General features: G+C 38.1%; 1 long non-coding RNA gene across 1 annotated transcript; it reads right to left on the reverse strand.

Moving 5' to 3' along the window:
- Positions 1-12,185: 12,185 nt before the first annotated feature.
- Positions 12,186-21,601, reverse strand: LOC125693616 (uncharacterized). Its single transcript, XR_007377180.1, has 3 exons — positions 21,523-21,601; positions 19,172-19,251; positions 12,186-13,212 (listed from the first exon to the last, which is right to left on the reverse strand). It is a non-coding gene; the product is annotated as an uncharacterized LOC125693616 (long non-coding RNA).
- Positions 21,602-22,346: the final 745 nt, after the last annotated feature.

Raw genomic sequence — 22,346 nt, forward strand, 5'->3', positions numbered from 1 at the left:
TACCACAAGCTGTAAAAGCAGGGGGTTAAAGTGGGAAAAATGAAACCCTTTCAATTTTGCCATTTTTCCATGGCTTTGAGACATAAAGAGGGAAGGTGATGAGGATGCCCTCCCCTCTCACAGCACCCATCAGCAGGCTGCATATTTGTTTGAGAGCTGCAGTCCTGCACCTGTGCTCAGCCTACAGTATGACCCTCAAGTGCCAAGCTCAGTATTTAAATAGAACACTGATTCGTTTTCCTAGCAAAACCTCTTCAACAAGAATAGAAAACAAACATGCTGATTTTCACTGAAGCTTAACATAGCAGCATATACTCTCACTGTTGTCTCTTTTGGAGATTTTCACACTGGAATTTAGGCTGCCTAGATCCTGATCTCATGAGCACACATCATGATTTCAAAAAGGATCACTGAAATTTTTGTGCTTAAATAATTAAGACAGAAGTCTAGCCCATGTTTTTGGTGTTGGTCATTGCTGAATGACTACAAGTAAAAGTCTGTTCCAAGGAAGTCAACAGCAAACCTCTTAGCACAAGTCAGGTAGAAATTTCAAAGTGTCTTTGAATTGTGCCTACCAGCTTCAGTAGTGAGGGTACCAGCAGTCCTCAGTGAAGATTGCAAGGTAAGAGTTTTTCACTTCAAAAAGAGCAGACTCGGATCCTCTAAGCTAGGTACATAGGAGAGAGATGCCTGCCACTTTGTCACTTTTACGAGTATAATCTGTTCTTTTCATACTAGCATACATTTCTGATAATTTTTCCCTTATTTTACTTTTTTAAACACTACACCTTTCTGGCAATAAATCAGTTTCAAAGTGAAATCATAGAAATTGCTCCCACAAACCACTGGTACTAATAGATAAATCATATTGGAATTAATGGGTCTATATTTTCCTTAGATGTGTTCCAAGCAAAATCTGTTATGTTATTTCAGTTCACTTCAAATAGCAGAAGTAATCGTTGACAAATATCTTGGATAAGTAATTGGTAGAGACAAGAGGAAGAGAAGAACATGGTTCTTGTTGAGGTTTCTATCAGACTGAGTAGTACACTTCTATTCAACTTCTGTTTTGTCAACATGTCAGTATTTAAATACACAAATTCGTAGCTTTGAACCAGGAAAAACCTGTTACAAGGCAGTATTTCAAAAAAAAGTCCTTTAGAATTTCTAAAAATATTTATCAAGAAATCCCTGTAGATTTCTGACAACCCTCTGCAGTTGTGCATCACCTATTTCTAATTAGCCTGTTGAATGGCCCACAGAACTGTTTGGCCCCCAAAAATGACCTTTATAAAAGTCAAAGGAAACTGTTAAATACAAACTGCGCCATTCACACCATGCATTCTTATTTCGTGATTATGAAATTAATTACTATTAACTGTTAATGTATGACTGTCATCTACTATCCCAATTACGCTGGAAGAAGAATAGCATATGCGAAAGAAAGAAATTAATCTTCTTAAATGGCTCCACAGAATACTGGATTGGTTTTACTGTGTTCTTATTGTTCTGCCACAGCACAGCTGTAATGCCCAAATTTCCTTTACATCTTTACTCCAGGGTGCTTTTAAGTCACTCAGGCTTGGGTTTCTTTCTGTGGCTAACTGACAAAAAGAGAAGCAAGGATTGCAAGAAGTGTGAAGGAAATAGAGGATCTTGTGATACACAGAGTACTAACTGTAATTACATCATCTGATATGCTGCTTCATATTAAGAAGAGCCTGTTCCATTTCCTAAAACATAGTAAAATATGTTTTTTCCCCTATTACAGCTTTGCATATGATAAATAAAACACTAGAAGAATATCATAATACATAATTTTTATGACCCTTACTATCATGCTACCAAACAACACTTTGAACCTCATACTTCAGTCAAAAAAAAAAAAAAAAAAAGCAAAATTCCAAGGGAAATAAAATTACCCTAGAATGAGTAAAATACTCAGAATCTCAGATGTTTGATTACTCATTTTTTCCACCTTGCTAAAGCTTCAATTTACATAGTGTTCCATAGGAGGAGTTGTGAATTTTGTCAGATGTAAGTTTCCCATCCAGAGGCCAGAAGTACTGCTTCAACTAGCTGTTCTGCCATCTGCCAGTACTAGCTATAGATCTCACCCAGCAGGTTCTACATTATCATCAACAAATTTATAATTGAACAGCACTTCTTTCAGAAAAACATTTAAGCTTTAAAAAATTCATTTACACACTACAGAAAACAACAGCAGAACTCCCAGAATTCAAACAGAGCTGCTGAAGTCCTTAGAGAATATGAAGTTCATCTCAGCACCCAAAAAGCAGTTGTTATTTTCACCTGAAGAGCTCTGGCCTTATGCTTACCTAGCCAGATCTTAAAATCCCAGTTGGATAATATTTTCACAATCTCTGTCTTTACTTAACAGGCAAATAGATTGGCTCTGGATAAAGAATTGAATTTAATCTGTATTAATGGCATCCAATTATGTTCCTTCGGCTCTAAAAAGAATAAGTCTTCAACAGGAAATGCTATAGGTTTTGGCAGAAATTATTTTATTTTTAATCATTCAAGCATCATCTATAATTTTTAATTGATGACTTTTCTTATGAAAGAATAGGCTGACGATGGACTAGACAGAACTGCACATTTTTTCCATTTTGCATAGAACTCTAGCATGTAATTTATTGTTGCAATTAAAAATTGATCATCAAAAAAATTAAAACAAAAAAAATGCACAGAATAGCAGTTAGGGATTTCTCATAAGTAAATTCAAAGTCATCAGGATCTGAAATATCATAATTCCATCCTGAATTTCTGAAACTACTTCATGACACTGAAAACACAGCATAAAGAACAAACTATTTCCAAAGTTGTCTTATTGTGAATAATTCAATTTTTCATGAAATATTTCATGCTGTTTTACACATATTTTAATCCCACAAAGTAGGTAAAATAATTGCATAAGAACTGAACTAAAATTTGGAAGATACAGAAGATGTGGGCTAATATCCTTGTGCCATTGTTGCCTGCCTCAGATGCATCACCTTGCTACCATGCCTTGTTTCCTTGTTGATGACAGCAATGGTTTTGGAAGGCACAACATTCAAGCAATGTTCAAGCAAAGAAGAAAAATAAAACAGCAGCTGCTTTGCCTTGAAAGAGGACTACTTCTTCCTGCCACTCTGAAGCAAACTCTAAGCACACCTCTCCCTTTTCCATTCTGATGGCTTCATCTCTACATTAGGGTTCTTTCTTATTTTGATTTATTTTGGGATGTATCAGTTTTCAAAGGGAACATCTGTATTTTAAGCTCAGTTGTACAACACACTTTTTTAGGTCAGATAACTTAGAACAGGGTGTGCGGGGGGAACAACATTTTTTTTTTCTAAACTGTCAGTTGGAACTGAAAGAAACAGTATGAAAAGAGGCAGCTTAGCTATTGGTTTTGAAGTGATGGCATTTGTCTATGAGTGCATAGCCTACGAAAGGCGACAGGTTCTAAAATAATGGTACTGTAGCAGGCAGTGAAATGTAAAACATATGTCACACTGTTCCCTGCTCACAGAAAGATTTAAAATATTTATAATGCTGCTCCTTTCCCTGAAAGCTTTCTGCAGCTTTCTTGGGTTCACACGTAGGTGAAACTTCTCGTTAAAGCTGCAGTGCAATGCTTACGTGGATTCATTCCTCTGCTACTACTCCTCCTTCCTCAAAAGGAAGCTAGTAAATCTTAGGGTGCAAAGGAACAGCTATGCAGCAGCTAACAAATAGCTATTTTGGCCACATGTATTCATCCTGACATGATGTTTACTTCATTTACAAAACAAGTTGCAGAACTGACACTATTACTTCCTAACATATGAAGATCATTTTTTTTTCCCCATGAAAGAGTGATACAGGGCTTTGAATTAGGTAAAAGAAATGTGATTTGAGCCACATAAGAGATTTTGAAATACCATTTTCACCAGCAATTTTTTTAATAATAAGGACATATTTGGGTCATTTTTCCTCAAACATTTTTTTCTTTGTAAATATACAGGTACACGTGTTTTTTAGTAAGATCTGAGATACCCACATTTTTACCTTAGATTGCCACTGACTTCATTAAACAAAAAAGAATTCTATCCATACTTTGTGTAAGAAACCAACAAAAAGCACAAGCTGTGCCAAGTGCATGTATTTATTAAGGAGAAGTATTACAGGTAGCTGCATGCATATAATGCAGCTTTTTGAAAACTGAATCTTTTCCTCTAGTAGGACATCTCAGAGGTGTTGAACCATGCAGTTCTTTTCCCATTTGCATTACACAAACAAGTACATTTCACTTATCCTTCACCCAACCCACAGAAACTAAATTTTAATATGATACAAAGCCTAGGCCTTAGTTTATGATTTGGACACACGTATCTCACCAAGACTTAAGCAGGGGCCAACATCTGCCTCCTAGTCCTGCTTTATCTCTCTAAACATTAGGGCACTCAGCAAGGTCTACGTAGGTTATTTTGCAGCAGCACTAGGCATGCGTAGATCTTACCACATTAAGCTGGAGTAGTAGTACTTAAAGCGTAATCAGATTTTCAACTGAGATGAAACTTTCACTTAAAGGAAATTTTAGCTGAGTAAATTGCATAAAATTTTGCATGATTTTGCCATTGTATATCCAACATAGAACAAGGCTAGACAAAAACACTCATGGAGATTTTTTCTGTCACTCAGTCATTTTTTCTGTCCTCCAGTAATAGACCTGCCCACACTACCTGCCCTCACTAAGCTAGGCAGTAGCACTTCAGTTCCTAGCCAGCAAGTCTCAGTGGTGGGCTGACTTTTCACTTCCCGTGCTACCCACTATCAGGGAAAGAAAGAGTACTCATATCTCCTGAAATACTAAACAGCAGGAGGAAGAATAAGAAGTTGACACAAAAGTGTCTTGTATTAGAAACGCTGTCTTGATAATAGGACAGAAGATCTCTAGCAAGCTCTGGGCAAAGACTGGACTACAAGTTAAACTCAGAGGTAAATAATGGACATTAACATAAATATTAAAATAGATAATATCAAAAGTACTAGTACCATCCATCTGATAGAGCCTGAGAAATTCTTCTCCGGTACTGCCAGACTTCCCCTTGTTTATCAGCAGTTCTAGTCAACCAGGGAGGTCCCAGACTACAAGCAACTTGACAATGTAATTCTCATTTACAGGAAGGGTTGTAAGGAGGACCCAGGGAAATATAGGTCTTTCAGGCTGACCTTGGCATCAAGAAAGATTGGAGCAGATAGTCTTGAGTGTGATCATACATGTGTGGCACAGTCAGAGGATCAGGCCTAGCCAGGTTCATGAAAGGAGGGTCCTGCCTGATCAATCTCATCACCTTTTATGACCAGATGACTCACTTAGTGCATAGGGAAAAGACTCTGGACATAGTCAACCTAGACTTTAGTAAAGCCTTTGGTTCTGTCTCCTGCAGCATTCTTCTGGAAAAGCTGGCAATTCATGGCTTGGACAGGTATGCTCTTTGCTGGAGAAGAGCATGGCTGGATGGCCAAGTCCAGAGAGTGTTGGTGAATGGAGTTAAATCCAGCTGGTAATGTGTCAAGAGTGGTGTTCATTCAATCCTATACAATGCCACAGGTTTGGAGTAGAGTAGCTGGAAATTTCCACAGTGGAAAAATAATCTGGGAAAGCTAATCTACAGACAACTATACAAGAGCCAGCAGTGTGGCTAGGTGACCAAGGTTAATATCATCCTGGCTTGCGTCAGAAACAGTGTAGTCAGCAGGACTAGGGAAGCGATTGTTCCTCTGTACTCGTCCCGGATGAGGACACATCTCAAGTACTTTGTTCAGTTTTGGGTCCTTCACTACCGGAAAGACGCTGAGGCTCATGTCCAGAGAAGGGCAACAAAGCTGGTGAAAGGCCTGGAATACAAGTTGTATGAGGAGCAGCTGAGGAAACTGGGATTTTTTACTTTGGAGAAGAGAAGGCTCAGGGGAGATCTTATTGCCCTACGCAACTACCAGAAAGGAAGATGTACTGAGGGGGGAGATGGCCTCTTCTTGTCATATCACTGTTAGTGGGAGAAGTAATGGCCTCTAGATATACCAGGGGAGGTTCAGGTTGGATATTAGGAAAATAGGAAAAATGTCTTCTCAGAAACAGTGGTAAAGTATTGAAACAGGCTGCCCAGGGAAATGGTGGAGTCACTGTTCCTGGAGACATTCAAAAACCATGCAGGTGAGGTACATGGGAACATGATTTAAGTGGTCAGGGTGGTGATGGATTGACAGTTGGACTAGATGCTCTTAGACGTCTTTTCAGCCTTAATGAGTCTATAATACTACAGCTGCTGCAGTCTTATGCTATCTTACCCTTGCCAGTGAAGTATGATCAAAATTGTGTGTTTATACACACACATAGCAAGGACTATGCATTTCATGATGGTACCATGTTTCAGCATGCTCCCCTGGGGCACAGGACTGGTCTGGGCTTTGCATCTTGAAAGGCAGCTAGTGCATACATCCAGTGCCTTATTCAACTGCAGCAGGACTGCCACCAAACTACTCACCACCCATATCCTTCAGCAACAAAGAATTTACAGATTCAGTCAGCTTTGAGGGTGGGCTCTGTAGTTTGCTAGGACAGCTCCACATGTGGATAAACTGCTACAGAGCCCAGCAACAAATAGCAGAAAGACATAAGGAGACAAGAAACAAATAGTCAAGCTACTAAATCTTTAAAAAATTATTGCCTGCCTTCAGAAGATCCAAGGGAAAGTCAGGATTCTGAGCTGTTGTGAATGCCCTATCTCTTTAGTAACTTGTTAAGTTTCACAATTGTGATTAAGTCACAGACATCCAAAGACTGGAGAAATTTTTCTATTATATTTGTTGTGGAAACACAGTAAACCTATTAGTTTTCTCCTGGCAACAAACAACAGACAGATTTATCATGCTCAGAACAAGATTTACTTCCAGATCATGACAAGGGCCCATAAACATCAGACTGACTGTAACCTCAGGGTAATACAGTGGTCACTAACCATTGTTCATCCAGCATTTTTCCTGTTCCAAAGCTCAGACTGTTTAGAAGACTATTTGCACAGCAGACACTATAGATAGAAATTAAAGATACTGAAATTTTCTATTAGCAATGTAAACTAAATCATACAAAGGATCAAATTTGAAGCCACTATCACAAAGGAAACACAGTAAACAAGATGTTATTGTTTCAGATGCTAAATCACATTTTGCTCAAAAATTTGCATCTATAGCAGTACGTCATTACAAAGAATGGAAGGCTGGGACAACTCACTTGTTTCTGTATACACAACAGGATTCTCTTGCTAGATGATATCTGTCCAGGTTTTAATGCAATTATCAAAAGAATACTGTATAAATAAGAAATAAAGACATAAGCAAGATTCTGAATAGAATTTTCTTATACTATCCTGCAATATCACACACTACTGCGAACATGCTCATAGAGATTCTATTTTACTCAATATGAATTAAAAAGATGGTCTACGTATTTAAATTATTAAGCCAAAATATTTTTGTCATTTGTAATAATGAACAATGTCCTTGATTGTTATGTTACTTGTTCACCATATCTTTTCCAGGTAAGAAGCACTGCTACATAGCTATCCTTGTGTTCTAGAGAATTTTAGCAAAGGTAAACTTTTACCAGCAGGAATTTCTGTTGCAGAACAATGCCCTGTTCTTATGTACATTCATGAAGTCAAAATGATCACATAAGCTGGAGCTGAGCACTCCCCAGGCAGAACATATGCTGTTGCGTCTTCATTGTTTAATATTTCAGTGTTGTTACACTGAAACTCAATCATAATTTTACCCTTTCAGACATACTTTTAAAAGAAAAAAAGTGAAAACACATTGAAAGAGAGGAGGGAAGAAGAATGCCTTCCAGGTCATCAATTTCAATTCCAGGACAATAAGGCTGAGCCTTAGAGCTGCACTGAGACAGAGTGAAACATTTAAAAATCTATAAACCAGTGATTTAACAAACCACTAACTAAAAGGAGGCATCTGATTATATAAAATTGCCAAGCAGATGCCAAGAATGCTATAATGGTTTTCAATCATTTACTGCTTACACTTTACTCTGAAAGCCATTCCTTCTTTTTTTATATTCTCCTAGAAGCTTCAAAGTCTAGCCAGCATGGAGCCTGGGAAAAAATGCAGGGAAGTGGAGGAGGAGGAGAGGGGGAGGGGAAAAAAAGCCACCCCACACCCAAACTTCAGTCTCTTTCCAGTGTTCTCCACTTTTATAGTTCAAGACACCAGATATTTTAGCAACTTAACGAGCCAGCATGTAAGTGAAAAAGAATTGGTTCAAGAAGGCAGGAATCAATCAAACTTCATTTGTCAGTGAAGTTTAAAAAGGGAAGGCAGGGAATTAAAAGAAGCCCACAATCCCTGTTAAGGTTTGACTATTGAACTTATTAATAACACTTAAAATTCACCAGTCACTCATTTATAAAAATGTTAGCAGAACACGGAAGAGCACACAGGGTTTAAATAAACTTAGCTTTTTGTGAAACATCAATCCATAATAACCTATAATTGTTTCAGCTATTACGCTCAGGTTTTTAGACATGGCTAAGATGCAATAGAGCTGACAGCTTGTGAAACAAATTATGAATATAAAATATACATGAAAGCAAGAGTTCGAGCATGTACCATTGCATAATTCACTGCATTTCTCTGCATCTTGTGTCATGTAGCATATCCCGTATCGGATCTTGATTAACAATAAACGCAGTAGAACATTATAAAACTGATATTCTTAATTATATATTGCTGCACTTTTTATGTGTACTGCATTAATAGAAATACACATAGTAAGCCACAATCACTACAAAGAAACAAACCCTTCACACTGTGCTACACCAACACTTGTACACAAGCATCCAGGCAATCCTTCTAAACTCAAGAGAAAATACTGAGATTCAGTCACACTCAATATAGAAGCAAGGAGCAGAGGTTTTCATTTATTGTCCTCCATCAAATCTTGTGCCCTTTCACTAGATATTTGTCATTCTGTGCCATGCACTAGTATCTTATTTCTGTAATTATAGTCCATTTGCATTTCAAGAACTCCTCAGCAGGGCAACGGTAGCATAATTTTCTTGTAGTACTTTTATTCAGAAATAGTGCTTTTATTCCCTGATTTCATGAAACCATATTTCAAACAATCTGCTATCTGTAGCAGAACATAGTATGTTACAGCTCATGGAGAAGTAACTGTCTGCAGTCATATTCTCATTCTCACAGGAAAAATAAGTTCTGCATGGACTGTTCTTTCCTAAGTGATCATTCGAGCTTCATTTTCAAAAGGCATTGACCAAAATCTACCTGAATTGGGCTATTCAACTCAGGGTGCATAAAACAATATCAGAGGATGTTGCATGTCTTTTAGAAAACTTACACCTGATTCATTCTAACAGTGTCTCCAGACAGCCATTCAGGCTTCAGTGAATGTACATCATCTTACATCAAATACTTTTGGAATAAAGGCATATGTTACTTTTGGTTTAATTGCGACTCATCTCACTTCTATTTCACACTTCGCATTGGCTGTTAAATAGCAGAAAACAAATACAACTGAGTGTAATGTGCCAGTAGGTATTTGTAAACATTGTACCTCTTCTTTCCAAAGACAAGAGAGGAGAATCTTCCTACCTTTGGTTCTACTCCTTTATGTGAAGAATGGAAAATTATTAATTTAAAAAAAGAGCAAACCCAATAAAATGATTTCTTACTTGCATCAAGCAAAATCAAGTCACCATTTCTTAGAAGTCATCAAGTCAGTTGTGGAAACAAGTTTCACAGAGAAGTATTTTATGGTCTTATAGACAGTAATATCTGTTATACATTAAGAGATTTAGTCCAAGATGGCCAGACTCGATTTTCATAGGTCCTTTACAAATTAAGTATTCTATTCAAACCTCAGAAACATGGGGCAGAAAGAAATTTCCTCTATGTCCCAAGATGCTTTAAAGCAGTGCATCAGTTACACAAAGGGAAGACAAACAAGAAGGAAGAAAATTACCTCAAGTTGTGTTCACAAATAGAAAGGAACTTCAGTTATTACAAAGGGGCTCACAAAATCATGCAAAAGAATTTTACATTTTCAAGGATAACTTTCACTCCCATGAGTCCACCTGTACAAAGCGTGCAGGTTATAAGCAGCAGTAATGCATAGAGCACACAGGCTGCATGCTGCTGTGGCTACGTGATGATGCTATTCAGTGTGAACAACTGTATATGTACTCTCTTATTTAATGCTTGCTTGTTCTTTCAATTCTGCTCCTATGGTCTGTTGCTGAGTGATGCTGATCTTTGTATCTTGACTGCTAGGCGCGAGTTCCATTGCAAATAACCAATCTATTTTCCTGTTGCTTAATGTAAAGCCAACAAAAATGCCAGCACTTGATTTCCCACTGTTCTCAGCTGCTGTTCTGGGGAGCAATATGAGTAAAACAGCTCACTTCCCAATGGATAAGCACACCACTTGCCAGATTATTCTCAAACTTCATGGATTCACTGAAGTAAAGGGAGATGGTGAGGCAGGGGGATAAGAGACAAGAAAAATAACGGAATGATATATATTTTACAGTTTTACATCTTCTAAGAGCAGAACAAAGTATCATGTTTTGAGCTCACCCACTATATGAAAAGCCATTATATTTTATCCAGTCATCCCACTACCTGCTCAGCTGTGTTTTATTAAAGCTTATCTTACAATTTTACTTATTTTTTTAAATACAAAAATCCATCAGCTCCCCCAGTATTTGTTCAATTGGCTTGTCACTTTAACTGAATGATAGATAAGGTAAGGATGGATCTCTGTAGCCAGTGTTCACAAACCAGATTTAACACAGTCAGGGCAGCACAAAATTTAGCATGTTTAGAATTTAACCGCTGTTTCTGTGGCACCTTTAGTAGGTTACACAATCTACAGTGTAAAACAGGTTGCCTCTGCATTCGACTTCAAACTGCCAGAGACAGCACAGATAGACACACATGTACCCAGAGGCACAGAGGAAGAACCGTTAATTGCTGAACTACTGGAAAACAGCAACTAAGGACACTTACCACCCACCACCTCTACTGAAATACTGCACAGTGATAGTAATCCATCTAGGGAATTTCTTCTAGAAATTTATCTCTTTGATCTATATCTATAGATCTGTATAGAGAGATGTCTCTCTTTCTCTCTCTGTATAGGCTACTCTAGGAATCATCTGCTCCACAAAGATGCTGAATGCAAACATATTTAAAATTAACTAATTGTTACCTGCCTAAAGTTTCCCCATTCACATATCACACAAGATAACTCTAAGTTAACCCAATTAAATAGATCTACAGTTATAGAATTAATCAATTCAGTTCATTTGTCTACAGCTGCAAACAGGATGCTTTTACCTCTAAGTAGTGGAATTTCTACAGTATTTATAAAGAATACCACTTCCATAGCCAATTTTCTCACCAGGGGTTGCACAACAGATACAGCACTCTGCATCTTCAGGCAATATTAAAGATATTGTCTTGCTCTGCCATTTTCACCGGTGTTTCTGGTGTGCAGCTGAAGTATTTAAAAGAATGTCAGCTGTAAAGAACAGCTAGTGGAAAGTTAAGTCAACTTTAGCAGGTCCTTAAGAATATGACAGGCTTACAACTGCTAATAAAAATTTATTTCTGAAACGTACAAATAACTTCAGTACTTAATGCAATATCTGTAAGCTACTTTGCTTTGTAGTACAAATATGTAACAGTTTATTAGAACAAGGTCTTCCAAAGAGGCCAAGGCTGAGTATCATTCCTTAATAGTTAGAAAAAGAAAAGTACTGTGTATTACACTTTAAACCTACTCTCAGTCCCCAGCTGAATGCTAGACCAAATTGACCTAGACATAATATCAGAATATGACTTTATAACAGTATAAATGTATTTCAATTTCATAGGAAAAAAAACAATCATTTTTATGCTGTTACAGAAACAGGAAGTTCAAGAGACAGATTTGATTACAGTCTGTAAATGCAAAAAAAGTATCTCTGACTGTTACAAAAATAACTCTATAGGCTTATAATGATTCTGAATTAACAACAGTAGAAGTTTATATTGTTACAAACTCACAGACACTAGTATATTAAAATGCACAGATATTAATCTGAATTTAGTTATGCATATGAGATAGAAAGTTTCTTTGCTTCAAAAAAGCGTGCAAAGAATTTAATCTTAACAAATATGCAAAAATTAAATTTGCCATTGGATCTTTTTTTAAAACAGCTTATACCTAGCATTTAAAACTCCAGCACTATCATTATACACCTTCCATAAACACACTGCTCCTAAAGAATATGGAATTTAAGCAGATGTATGAAGAAGGAAATGTCAATTTCCTTCAAAAGCATGGAAAACAATCAGGAAAAACCTGGATACTGGTGTACTTCAGGAATTTGAAGATAAGTGATTAGGAAGTGATTACTGTATAGATGTGGAGTTACTGCATATAATATCTACATTCTGGCAAAGAAGACCTTAGATAAAAAGGAAATCTAAAGGATTTCTTTCCCAAGGAAAGTTTGGAAACAGACAGCCAACATCTGTTCAGTTTATTAGATTTATTTGAAATAATTGATGACGTCTTTTCACATCTTTCCTGATTCTTCTTTTCATACCCCCCAGAATTACAAATGCCCAGAGAAGAAAAAAGCACCATCACAGCAGGGGCACGAGAAGGGAGGGAATTGGCTGCTATATAAATTCACCTGTCAGGCAGCAAAACTACGAAATAGCATGCAAAGTCTCTCATTTCCAGAGTACGTTCTTGATCTGAAGTGAAAGGCAGTTATTACAACATCAAGTTTAGTTTCACAGGCACTTGAGGTCCTGGAATGAACTTGTTACAAATGTGATATGGCTGCCTTCAGTCAGCGACACTGCACACTACTACATCTCTTGGCCATACTCAAACCTCAGTAGACCTCAATAGGAATCTGCTTCTCATCTCTAAGTCTTCTGTTCTTCCAATCACATGTGGCCAGTATTCCGGCCACCACCAACTTGTGGAAATAGAAAAATTGGCAAGAGGAATTTCAACTCTGATGTTCACTGGAGAGATAAATTTGTAAGGACAACCCAAGCAGTTTTCAAATTTAAATGGAAAGCATCTCATTATCCTTTTTCCTTCTGTATGCTCTTTCCTCCGCTAACCTATAACACATGGAAAAATATTGTGAAAACTTGATCTCCACTTGAGTTATAGACACCAGCAGGATCCCATATATTTATTTATTTTAGCATTAATAGAGGTAGAAATGCTGTAAGACATTCTGAAAAACGTCCAAAAAGGCCCATGCAAGTATATGTAAATGTACAAAACACCTTCAGAATAGGTTGTATAGTTTTACTTCTTTCCTTTACCTGTCACTTTTTCTTTTCTTCAACATCTCCACGTACTTTAGTTAATTTATTCCACCAATCACAGTAGAAACCTAGATGACTAAAGAGAGAAGCTTACTCATTTTCACATGCTTCTCGTGGATCTTTAGGTCAAGAGTTTTATTGAAGCTACAACAGCAAACCAGTAAATACATAAATTCCGCAAACTTAGGATGACAGTCGGTTTATAAAAGAAACATACGGCCAGTAAGATAGCAAAAGGAGCTTTAAAATGATACCCACATACACATACGTGTGAAGTGCTATTCAGAAAGCAGGGCTGACAAGGCGAAGCTGAGAAGCAAGGCAGATACCCTGCATCATCTAGAACTGCTTGTTAATTTGCATTTGCAGTGCACAGCATAATATAACAAGATCTGCATTACCTGCAAACTGCAAGCTAGACTCTAAGTGTACATCTGCAACATATATCCCCTTTGTTGTTTCTGATGACAAGAAATTTGGTATCATGAAACATTATCTTAACTCCACTTTTTTCAGAACAGTCTACTAAAGCTTTGCAATTATGTTTCTAAAGCTAAATGGTACTAAATTTTGAGGACAGGAATATATAGAAGAGAACCACAGAATTTTTCCTATCACCTATTTTTCCATTTCTGGAGAGAAAGTAAGTACAATCATCTGCAGAAATCAAAACCAATATCAACTGTTACAGGTTGGTCAGCAACTCCTCAAAAAGCACAGACGAAGTTACCTTGGGCAAATTACCCTATATATCTTGCACATCCTAAGGCTACAGCTGGAGCCAGCCAAAGCTTGTATACAGAGATTAGTGGGAGTTTCTGTTGGATTTAAAGAGATGGCAGAAGATGGAAAGCCAGGATAACTTGGCTGGAAATGAAATCTCTGACATTCGTCTTGGAATTGCTCAGTATTTTCTGTCTGACCTGACAAACTGAATGACAAGCCCTGCAGCAAAGTGAGATGCACCCTGCAGATTTCCATAGCCTTCACAAGGAACACACCTGCACTCACACAGCTGAAACATCAGGGTTTAAGGACATACAACAAACCTTTCAAATATAAGAGAAGAAAGCACCACCACTTTAAAAGATAAACATTCCAGAATTAAGAGGTGAACAACATAGCTTCCCAAGGGAGATTCAAGGATTCATTCTCTCAGAATTCCTGTAATACACAGCATGCTGCTAACCTCCAAGCATTCACAGAAAATTCCAGATCGCTATGGGAAAAGTTGATAATGCAAAAACTATGAACCATGCAAAATCATACGAATCATATTTCAATGATACTGCATATCAAAAATTCGATTTTAAGTAGTCCGGAAGAAAACATATCTGAAAGAAGTCTAGGAATTACAAAAAAAAAAAAAAAAAAAAAAGTGTTTGAGGTTTCTTTGAAATCTTCTATGCTGTGTAACATATATGAAGTGTGTGTATTTCCCGAGACGCTTTTCTCAAATGTTTGAAGTTTTGTCTAAAAGGCTGTATTCCTGCTGTTCTACACATTCAAACACCTTATTTTTAGCATCGCCAGAGTAAACCAGTGAAGAGCTTACAAGACTCAGAAGCACTGGTACGTCACAGCGAGGTGCTCATTCAAGGAAGTCAGTGGCCACAACTAGTTTTGATTGCCGAGCCACCCTCCATCATATTTGAAAAATCATGGCTGCCTGGTGAAGTTCCGAGTGCCTGGAAAAAGGGAAACATTACTCCCATTTTTAAGAAAGGGAGAAAAGACGACCCAGGCAACTACAGGTCAGTGAGTCTTACCTCTGTGCCTTGGAAGAACATGGAGCAGATCCTCCTAAAAACTACATTAAGGCACATACAGGATAAAAACATGACTTGAGACAGCCAACATTGCTTCACTAAGGGCAGATCGTGCCTGACCAATCTGCTGGCCTTCTATGACGGAATGACCGCTTCAGTGGACAGGGGAAGGGCAGTGGATATCATCTACCTGGACTTCTGCAAGGCCTTCGACATGGTCTCTCACCACATCCTTCTCTCTACATTGGAGAGGTGTGGATTTGAAGGATGGACTGTTTGATGGATTAAGAATAGACTGGCTGGTCACAGACAAAGGGTTGTAATCAATGGTTCTGTGTCAGGGTGGAGGCCAGTCACAAACAGTGTCCCTGAGGGGTCATTCTTGGGACTGGTGCTCTCCAGCATCTTCATCAATGACATAGATGATGGCATTGAGTGCACCCTCAGCAAGTTCATAGATGACAACAAGCTGAGCGGTTGATATATTGGAAGGAAGGGAAGCCATCCAGAGGGACTTAGACAGGCTGGAGAAGTGGGCCCATGAAAACCTAATGAGGTTCAATAAGGCCAAGTACAGGGTGCTGCACTTGGGTTGGGGCAATCCCAGGTATTTATACAAACTGGGGGAAGATCTGCTTAAGAGTAGCCCTGAAGAGAAGGACTTGGGTGTTCTGGTGGATGAAAAGCTGGACACGAGCCAGCAGTTTGCTCTTGCAGCCCAAAAGACCAACTGTGTTCTGGGCTGCATTTAAAAAGGGGTAGCCAGCAGGGAGAGGGAGGTGATTGGCCCCCTCTACTTGTCTCTTGTGAGGCCCCATCTGGAATACCGTGTCCAGGCCTAAGGCTCCCAGTACAGGAAGTATGTGGACCTCTTGGAGTAGGTCCAGAGGAGGGCCACTAAGATGATCAAAGGGCTGGAATACTTCTCCTACGAAGAAAGGTTGAGGAAACTGAATTTGTTTATCTTGGAGAAGAGAAGGCTCTGGGGAGACCTCACTGTGGCCTTCCAGTACTTGAAGGAAATGTATAAACCAGAAGGGAATGAATGCTTACGAGGGTGCATAGTGATAGGACAAGGGGGAATGGTTTTAAACTGAGACAGGGGAGATTCAGATTAGATGTTAGGAGAAAGTTTTTCCACACAGAGGGTGGTGAACTGGAACACTGGGCACTGGAACAGGTTGCACAGGGAGGTTGTGGATGTCCTGTCCCTGGAATGCATTCAAGGCCACGCTGGTATGGCTCTGGGCAGCTTGGTCTAGAGGTTGGTAACCCTGCACATAGCATGGGGATTGAAACTTGATAATTGTGGTCCTTTTCAACCCAGTCCATTCTATGATTCTGGTTTTCATAGAATCACAGTACCATGGACAGGCCAGGTCTCATAGCTTTTCCTTGTAAAGGACCTTCATCTTTGCAGCCCTCTGTTGGACTCTCCCTATAAGTTTGCTGTTTGCAATACTAAACAAAACCTATCCAAAATCCCCCCCAAAATTGCATTGGTGAGGCCATGAACTTTGAGAGTGGATATCAACACAGGATGGATATTAAATGCAAGTTTGAGACACTGAGCATCTTCATTCCCTGCCACACAGTTATGTTAGAACGAGCATACACTTAACTTACATGTAGAGTAAGTTATAACAAAATACAGTAAATTATTCCCAACGCACCCTTCCTTTTAAGGTATATGAACAGTTTTAAATAATGTACCTCAGTGGAGGAAATTTTATATCTTGTCCATGTTACTATTCTTGGATTTGCTTTGTTAGCTAAACTTTGTGAGATTATTTTTCTTTTCTGATTAATTAGCCTAGAGCTCATGGAAATGCATGGCTTTCAGTATGCTCTCAAATTAATCTAAAATCATACAATTATTTACAGGCATTTTAAAATGATATGGAAAGACAAGTGGTTATACTCATTACAATGAACCCACACTGATGTAGACAAGTTGAGACTGACTTTATGTAAGTGTACGTACACACATAAACAAATGATTTTGCTCAGCCTACAGTTTAAGAAATAAAACAGGAATTATCTATGGCTCTCTTGTTCAAAGTCATTATTGGCCAACATTTACAATATTAAAAAGCTACAGTGATCAAGAGGTTTCAAACACTAAATGAAAAACAGCATTACTGTAAATCTATTTTGTAATTTAAATTTAGCAGAAGTTACAAGACCACACACTAGTTCTTTTCCTCTGCCTTTTGAGAAATTACTTGCTTGTATTACAGTAATGGGCATTCACTTCATACTTGTGATCTCAGCTACAAGAGACAGACACCACAAAGTGTTAAGTACAACTGCACACATTATTTTGAATTCACTTTGTAGGGATAACAGTTCAATCCTTCTTGACTTTTACTGTCTTTTCTGTGCCAAGCAACATTCCTGAGCTGAGAGAGACTTTCCAAATGGAAGAAAACAAAAATCCCTTGCATGCCTGAAAGAATACATAGTCTGGGGACAAGTAAGGGAAAGAGAAATCAGCTACAGTTTAGAACAGCTTTTATATATCAGAGGATAAAAGAAAGATATAAGGTCTGAGACTTGCTTCTTTAATCCACTTTGTATATCCAAAATCTATTTAAAACACTACTTGATATATCTTCCCCTCTGTCCTGCTTTCAACCCAATTCTGGCTCATTTCCTACAGCAACTTGTGGTGGGCTGCATGCTGTGCTGGCCTCCCCAGCCATACAAACCTGCCTGCCACCAGCTGCTCCTGCTTACAGATCACATCCACAGGCCCTTCTCCTCCGGTTCTCAGAAAATACACCTGGCCACTGCAGTGGATCAGCAAAGCAAAATCCCTTTTGACACAAACTAATACTTTCCTTTCTTTGGGGAAAATATTGTTAAACAGCATACTCTACAAACACAGCTCTGCTTTCCAATGAAGTGGCACGTGTTCCTGCAAGTTCAGGGATGGAAGGTGAGATGTGAGCTTAGGAAACCTAATTAGAAGAGATAAAAAGAAATACTGTGTATACAGAATACAAGCTTACAGGAAAGAATAGTTTATACAGATGCTTGCAACAGCTCTGTGTGATCCCGCCTCACATTGTTAACATTGAGCCTGAGAGAAAGGCTCATGCTGGACTACACTACCATCATTTGCTTGTTTAGCTGTTGATTTTTTGTGCCTTTCTGGAGATCACTAGCATCTAAAAGGATTACAATTGTGATGCAAAATATAATGCACTTTACCTAAACAATGTACATATGTAGCTTTATTTATCTTCAGCCTTCTGTTGAATATGCCTAATTAGTTACACCAGGCACTGCACTACAACAGGAGTTTCCTATGCAGTTTCCTACACCGTTTTATTCGCTAAATACCTTTGTGACAGTTTCTTGGCAAGAATTGCAGCAGAGAGGTTAACATATGTTAAGAATACATACAGCAGTCATTCTTAGTTAGAATGCAAATAAATTGGAAACATCACAGCAGTAGCATTTCCTGCACTTGCAAGCCAAGTAAGTTCCCTTCAGGAGTTTGAGCCAGGAGCAGACCCTACCACAATGGCAGGGGTCCGTCCAAAGGCTGATACTCAGAAAGTTGGCTCATCAATGGTTCTAATCCATAAACTAACACTTAACCTCTTATTCTGGAGTCTCTGTTCTGTGTAGCTGGTGTAACTGTTCTGCAAAGTAAACCTACAGATTTGAAAAAGCAAAAAATAAGATCATAGTACAGGACTAAGTGTAAAAATCCTTTCTAATGTAGGACTGAGATTTGCAGAAATTATCCAGATAAATAGAAGTATGTGCAGCTGTGCTTAAAGAATTATGTCTAACAAAAAAAAAGATCCAAATTTTTTCTTCTGCTCTTGCCACGCTCATGTCTTAAACCTAATCTTAAACCTCTCATAACTTTTGCCAGTCTCATACTGACAAACATGGATAGCCCCTTTGTCACCACCATTGCAACAACTACTTTAACTCCACCAATCACTATGACTCCTTACCTGTATACCAAATCCCTGCTGACTCCTAACCGGTGTTAAGTAGTTCCTCGGCGAACTCTTTCTCTCTTCATCTATTCCACCTATAGCAGAAAAGGGAATTTTAGCACTCTATAGATCTTGAGCCTTCAGCCTCGGGGGTCAGGACCTGTCTCTTCAGACAAGATTCTGCACAAGAGGTCCAACATATTTCTGACAGAAGATGACAACTGCGAGCATACATAAGTCAAGATGAAAATATCAAATAGAGAAAATATACATTTAAAGGCTGATGGTCTCTGTGTTTTTAATGCCTGGAATTGATCATCTGTGACCCAATTGTGTTAAATACTGTGTGCCACAAACTACTGTTAATAAGTTGAATGTTGTTAGTATTAAAAAAACAATAATAATACTACCAGCATAGCACACAGAGATCCTGATTAAAACTTTATTACCTTCGGAGAACAAAAGTAAATTTAAGGAGGGATTTGAAGTAGATGATGAAGAGAGTTGTGCACTTACATTGCCCAGATGCACAGGTTTACTGGACCAATCAGACATCTCTGGCACAGAGCAAATGACTTTGTTTATGTATCTATCTCAGTTGGGACTTACATATAGTTAAGATATAATTGCTTATATCAATGGCCACATAGAACTTTTAAGGCTGAATTGGAGATTGAACGTGCTAACATTTACAAGGGCTGTGCGTACAAAACACACAGAATGTTTCATAAAAGAAAAGATTCAAGTTTTACTAATAAAATTATATAAATGACTGTTTTCAAAACTTGACAGACTACTGATTTATTCTAAATTTCATACTGAAAACAGGTCAATTTGATTTCTTGTCATTATCCATGGAAGGGGGAAAAAAAAAAAAAAATAAAAAATCTATCTCTAGAAACTTCTGAGTCAGATTTACATTTTCATGGACTGTTCACAAAATAAAGTGATGTCCTTTGCAAAAACATCAGGAAACAAGCAGAAAATTAATTCCAACACACAACTTCCCTTAATGTTTTCCAGAATTTTTTGTTCTGCAATGGCACAACACTGGCATTCTGAATAGAAATCAGCTATTTCCACAGCCTTTTAACATGACTCTATCTTAATTTCTTACTCCAGGAAAAAAAAAAAAAAAAAAAAAAAAAAAAAAAAAAAAAAAAAAAATCTCCCTGACCAGGTCTTTAAAAAAAATCCCATCTAGTCAATCTTTCCTGCTATATCACTGTTTGTGATTGTAGACACACATATATTCTGCTCTGGCATAAACTTGCACTCATTGCAATTAAGAACACTATCATTCACCCCATTACTCATCCCACATCCTCAAGCTGCTGCAAACATTTGTGCAGCAACTCAGTGAACCAGAGCAGAGTTAAAGCTATGTGCACTTTAGAGAAAAGAAGAGAGAAAAGATTGTAAGCTTGTCACCACTCCCTGCATGGCTTCACACCAAAGTTTTTAAGTACAACTAGGGTCTGGAAGGAAGCATAAGGCAGTTATGGAGTTAAAAGATTGAGAGAGAAGCAGCTTCATTCTCTTAATACATTTAGTCAGATTTTTAGTTTTTGTGGATCTGAACAGCATAGCAGGGCCTTGCATAAGCCTCAGCACTAGCAAATGATTACCAGAATAAACACACTTATTCAGTAGAGATGTCTGACCTAGCTAACTAAGGGCTACCTTAGTTACAACTACAGATAACTTGACTTTTTATATTCTTGATCACTAGTGTTACATGCAGGATCACAAACTGATAGCCTCCAAATAACCATTTCTTTATTTATTCAGTTCCACTGAACCTCTCATCCTCTTTGGCCAGTTGCATTCCACCCATTGTTCTTATCACTGATTCCCAATATTTCCCTCCAATTCTCCAGCAGAATTAGTCACTTCAGTTTTCCTCTTCTTGCTGGACTCTAGTCTTGTTACTGTTATTTTTTTATTTATCTTCTGGTTTGCTCCACTGTCCAAGTCCTTCTGTATTTATTTTTACCATCCTCAAAACTCTCAGATTCATTTGCTCATCCCTTTTTATTCTTTTGTTCCTCTTCTCCAGCTCTTCTCCACAGATCCTTTGTGCTTTTTTTTCCCCCACCAGTGAACACACAAATAATCTGTGAACTGAATGTTCCAAGGTGTTTTCCTGGAAGTATTACATAATCTATTTTCCATACTGAGACCTGATGCCAAAAATGAATATTTTTACCACACTGGACTAAACGAATTTGCTGATAAACTCAATTGTAAAATGATGGAAAGCACAGCAATAATAACAGAGTAGCAAGATCTGAGGCTACAGCAAGTGAGGATTTGCACAAACGTAACAGCTCTGGGTCCAAAAATAACAGAAAGAATCTGCTTACCTTCAGAAGGCCTCAGTTACGAAGGGATCCCCAACAAGATAGCCTTGGCTCCACTGCCAACCCTTAAGTGAGGTCTAGGAACTGGCTCCAACACTTCCAGTTGCTCAGCTACATTGCATGCACCTGAGCTCCCCTGCCTTCCTACCAGGTGCTCAATCACCATTTCAAGCAGCCATGACTTAGCATTTCTACTACATCAGTCTTCTTGATGAGAAGTAGTAATTTGATATTCAGTAAACTCTCCTTTAGAGACACCTGATAGGCACTGTATTTCTTTTTACTTTGGTAGTGGCAGGGTGAAAAATATTTCCCTACTAACAGAAGAACAATATCTTGATTTCAAATCATTTAATAGCCTGTTCACTAATAATAGTTTTCCTATGATAATAAATGGTATATTCTCTCTAATTCCTAATTAATTCCACTAACTTCTGTTACAGTAAAATGTGTAAAAACATCATTAAATATATTTCTTAGAATGTTAATTAATAAACATAAGAAGGGTATTTTTGTACTTCAAAGTGCATTAAGTAGACTGACTATGCACAAGAAGCACCACAGCAGTGTCCAGCAAATACTATTAGCTTTCTAACCTTCTACCCTATCTTGAAGCTATGTTAGTAAGAGGGATCCATTAATAGAAATCAATGTAGCAACAACCACCAAAACGCAAGGGTGAAGAAAGCAAAAGAGCACTGCTATGTTCTTGCACTGCCTCAGGACTTGTCCTGACAGACTACCTGCATAAGCCATGGGCAGCATTGCAGATGTGGTATGGCTCCATGTATATTCAAGAGCTGCACATCCTTGTTATCATCGTGCCC

This window comes from Lagopus muta, chromosome 5 (assembly GCF_023343835.1).
Source record: "Lagopus muta isolate bLagMut1 chromosome 5, bLagMut1 primary, whole genome shotgun sequence".
Classification (NCBI taxonomy): Eukaryota; Metazoa; Chordata; class Aves; order Galliformes; family Phasianidae; genus Lagopus; species Lagopus muta.